Here is a 5,072-nt window from a genome sequence, read left to right as displayed (position 1 = left end):
TTAATGGAAAACGCCCAATATGTCAAATGCTATTTAATTGGTCTTTCTTAGGATCTTTTGAATTACAAATAAACTATGTTTGCCAAATAGGGCTGTAAAAACAGGTAATCGGTCAGGTTTCAGTCGGATCTTAACAGGTCGGATAAAATCGGATACAGGTCAATTTAGGTTGATTTGACACAAGATCCAGATCGGGTTCAGGTCAGATCAAATCAGTTTGGGTTATTTTCAGGTTGATTTGACACCAGATCCAGATCGGGTTCAGGTCGGGTCATTTTCAGTTCGGATCGATTTCAGTTCAGGTTAAAACAATTCAGGTCCAAAGTAGATAAATACCAGGTTAATTCAGGTTCGGGTTGACTTCAGTCGGATCTCGTTCAGATCGGGTCACATCAATGACAGATAAAATTCAGGTCGGATGTTTATCGGATACGGATTGAGTTCAGGTCGGTTCGTTTTTATTTTTTTGGATTAATTAATTTTTCATCTTTCGTGATTGTTGAATTAGAAGTTGTAATTGTATATGATTTCGAGTAAAATAAGAGAAAAATAAATAATCATGGATCAATTTTGTAAAAAAATAAAATTAATGGCAAAATTGAAGAAATGTAAAATTACAAATAAAATCTTAAAATATAAATTAAACAACACACATAGGTAAGGGACTAAATCGAAATAAATTTAAAATGTGAGGTTTAAATTAATATAAAAATGACTAAATTAATCATATTTTATATAATTTACATTTAAATAATTTTATATAATATATATGTATATATTAATGTAATAATGTGATTCTTTTGTGATTTGAAAACGCGGGAATAATTTTTGGTGCGGAAACAATCGCGCCATTATTTGGCAATTTGGGCAAAATTTTAAAAATTGTAGCCCTGTCACCAACTTTGAATTTTATTATTTTGAATTTTAAAAACAAACGCGGGAATTTTATTTGACAATTTGGGAAACAATCGCGCTTGAATTCTATTATTTTGAATTTTATTGATTATAATTTTTAATATCTTGACTATAAATTCGAATGTATGATATGTATATATAATTTATTAATGCATGCATGTATGTATAATATGTATGCATATATGTATAATTTATTAATGCATGTATGATATGTATATTAATGTAATATGCATAGTATTTCTATAAACTATATAAGCAATTTACTTTATATAGTTTATATATATATGATATATAAAGTAAATTACTTATATAGTTTATAGAAATACTATGCATAAATTATATAAAGTAATAAAATATATAGTATATAGAAACTCTAAACCCTAAATCATACACCCTAACTTTAAACCATAAACACTAAACACTAAACCATAAACCCTAATATAAATTGACAAACACTAATATGACATGTACTACTATTTATGAACCATATAATATGGAATGTGACATACTAATTATTTAACACCTAATTAATCATGTTTTATATAATTTACATTTAAATAATTTTATTAAATAATTTTATAATATGTATGTATAAACCATGTATATATATAAACTATATATATATAAACTATATAAAGTAAATTACTTATATAGTTTATAGAAACACTATACATAAACTATATAAAGTAATAAAATATATAGTTTATAAAAACCCTAAATAATAAACCCTAAACCCTAAACTTTAAATCATAAACACTAAACACTAAATCATAAACCCTAATATAAATGGACTATCACTAATGCATATATATTTGTAATAAAAGAGTGGGCTTGCATTGGGCCTATCTAAATTAATGTTAATGGACTAGCACTATTGCAAATGGACTTATTTTTGGGTTTTATTATTACTTATTCATAACAACAAAATAAATGGGCTATTAATGTGAATTAACCTAACATGCAACTAAAATACTAATTATGCAAATGAAATTAATATGACATGTACTACTATTTATGAACCATATAATATGGAATGTGACATACTAATTATTTAACACCTAATTAATCATGTTTTATATAATTTACATTTAAATAATTTTATTAATTTTATTAAATAATTTTATATAATATGTATTTATAAACCATGTATAGTATATATAAACTATATATATATATATATAATAAATTACTTATATAGTTTATAGAAACACTATACATAAACTATATAAAGTAGTAAAATATATAGTTTATAGAAACCTTAAATCATAAACCTTAAACTTTAAACCACAAACACTAAACACTAAATCATAAACCCTAATGTAAATGGACTAGCATTAATGCATATATATTTGTAATAAAAGAGTGGGCTTGCATTGGGCCTATGTAAACTAATGTTAATAAATTAGCACTATTGCAAATGAACTTATTTTTTGGTTTTATTATTACTTATTCATAACAACAAAATAAATGAGCCATTAATGTGAATTAACCTAACATGCAACTAAAATACAAATTATGCAATTTAAATTAATATGACATGTACTACTATTTATGAACCATATAATATGCAATGTGACATACTAATTATTTAACACCTAATTAATCATATTTTATATAATTTACATTTAAATAATTTTATTAATTTTATTAAATAATTTTATATAATATGTATGTATAAACCATGTATAGTATATATAAACTATATAAAGTAAATTACTTATATAGTTTATAGAAACACTATGCATAAACTATATAAAGTAATAAAATATATAGTTTATAGAAATCCTAAATCCTAAACCCTAATTCTAAACTTTAAACCATAAACACTAAACCATAAACCCTAATTTAAATGGACTAGCACTAATGCATATATATTTGTAATAAAATAGTGGGCTTATGTATTGGCCTTTGTAAACTAATGTATTGCCAAAATTATTTATATTAATAATGTAAAACGTTAATATATATTACATAATAAATAATTTCATTATTAATATTATTTTGTCTTTATATAAATTAAACTATATAATTTATATAAATTAAACTATATTAATTTTCCTTTGCATTATTAATCATGTTTTATCTAATTTACTTTTAAATATTTTTTTAAATTTTTTAAATAATTTTATATAATAGGTCTATTTATTAATTTAATTATCAAAATAAATATTTTATTATAACATTTAAAAGGTAATCATATTAATTTTTTAATTACATCATAAACTAAAAAACTCATAATTTTATTAAAATCTTATAATTTCATCCATGGTAATATATAAGTCAGGTAAATATCAGATCAGGTCATTAACAAGTTAGATCATTTATAAGTCAGGTTAAAAACAGGTCAGGTTGAAAACATGTCAGGTTGAAAACAGGTCAGGTTAAAAACAGGTCAGGTTGAAAACAGGTCAGGTTGAAAACAGGTCGGGTAATACTAGTTATTTACCAGGTCAATCTCGGGTTCTGGTTCATATCAGTCGGATGCAGTTCGGGTTCGGGTATTATATTTTCGGTTCAATTCGGATTCAGGTCATTCTCAAGTTGGATGCAGGTCGGGTTCGGATTCACAATTTTCAGGTCCAACTCGGGTTCAGGTCAACACCATTTCCGACTTGAGTCGGTTTCGGATCGCCACAGCGCAGGTCAAAAACAGTTTTGACTCAGGTCGGTTTCAGTCAATTTTACAGGTCGGGTCAGCTTTTTACAGCCCTATTGCCAAACTACTAATTGGGTTTTATGGGTGCAGACCTCAAGTGCAACCTATGGCTTTATGTCCAATATTCATCTCCCTTTTTGCAAACCAATATATTGAAGTGCAGAGACTGTAGCGATCATCTGAAGATTGTTTATTAAAACAAATGGGAAAGTTCCAAACAGACTCTCTCTGGAATCAGATCTACTTGTTAATGTTGATTAATAGAAACCCCACACTAAATCTCTCTTTTCAGGGTACAATGTCTTGCAAGCTTTGGTTCCATGACGATCATGATGTACAACCACACATAGAACCCTGCATCTAGTTGGAGATCCTGAAGTTTCATGCTTTCAAAAAAAAAAAAAAAAGTTTCATGCTTTCAAGAATCTCCACAGCTTGTTGAAGCCTTTCCTCTTTACATAGTCCATGTATTAAGGTACTATACGTTATCATGTCAACGTTTCCTAAACATCGTCTCCCATAGTTCCATGGCTTCTGAAGAACGCCCATCCTTGCAGAGACCGTCCATTATAAAACTGTAAGTAAACACATTGGTCTCCACCATTGTGTTACATCTCTTCAAGCAGTTTCATAGCTTCATTTATATTCCTTCACCGACATAAACCTTGTATCTATGAGGAATATGTAACAACAGAAGGAGAGCTGTCTCTCATTTTCATCTCTTCAAATAACACCTTTGAATCAGAAACCTTACCAACACAACCCATTTATCAAAGTTCCATAAGTACAGGAATCTGGAGGATACCCACGATTGGACATCTTATGAAATATCTGAAGAGCAGAATCCAAGGTTCCACTGTTCTTGCAGATCTCTTCAACCAGGTGCTGATAATGCTCAATCCCACATAGAATGGAAAGTACAACTAATGGGTATTTAAGGCTTGCATTCTTCACACCTTTGTTGAGTGATAGAGAACAAGGGGACTCTTGCACGCTGTAGAAGCCATCCGTCCTGGCTCGTGGCAAATACTTCTTTAAGGGGAAAGTATATGATGAATATCTAAAGCCAAATTCTGTCCTCAAATTGCGGCGGTGAAATGAAGCGAGTGATCCTAAAATGTTTCGAAAACCAAACTGCGGGTCGTCATCGGTGATAACATTGATGAACAAATGTTTTGCGGTCGCAATTAGACATAAACCAGGCTTTTGCAGGCCGAATCTTGCCCATATTTCTCTGGTTCAAAAAGAAGTTCGAAACCCTGCCAGACATGATACTCAGGTCACAAGTCAGGGTTGGACATGATATATGGTCCATTGAGGTTGAACTTTAATGGGGGAAGGAAAATATTGCTCCTAAGGGGATTGGACTTTAACAGATTTATTTATTCTGATACTTTGCATGATTAAATTCCCAAGTATATAACACCATTATCTATGACATAGGTTAACAATATTGGAAATATTGGATTCATGGTCATGATCACTTTGATTTCTCTTTTCA

This window comes from Hibiscus syriacus, unplaced genomic scaffold (assembly GCF_006381635.1).
Source record: "Hibiscus syriacus cultivar Baekdansim isolate YM2019G1 unplaced genomic scaffold, ASM638163v2 tig00110383_pilon, whole genome shotgun sequence".
NCBI lineage: Eukaryota > Viridiplantae > Streptophyta > Magnoliopsida > Malvales > Malvaceae > Hibiscus > Hibiscus syriacus.
This window is presented reverse-complemented; position numbering follows the sequence as displayed.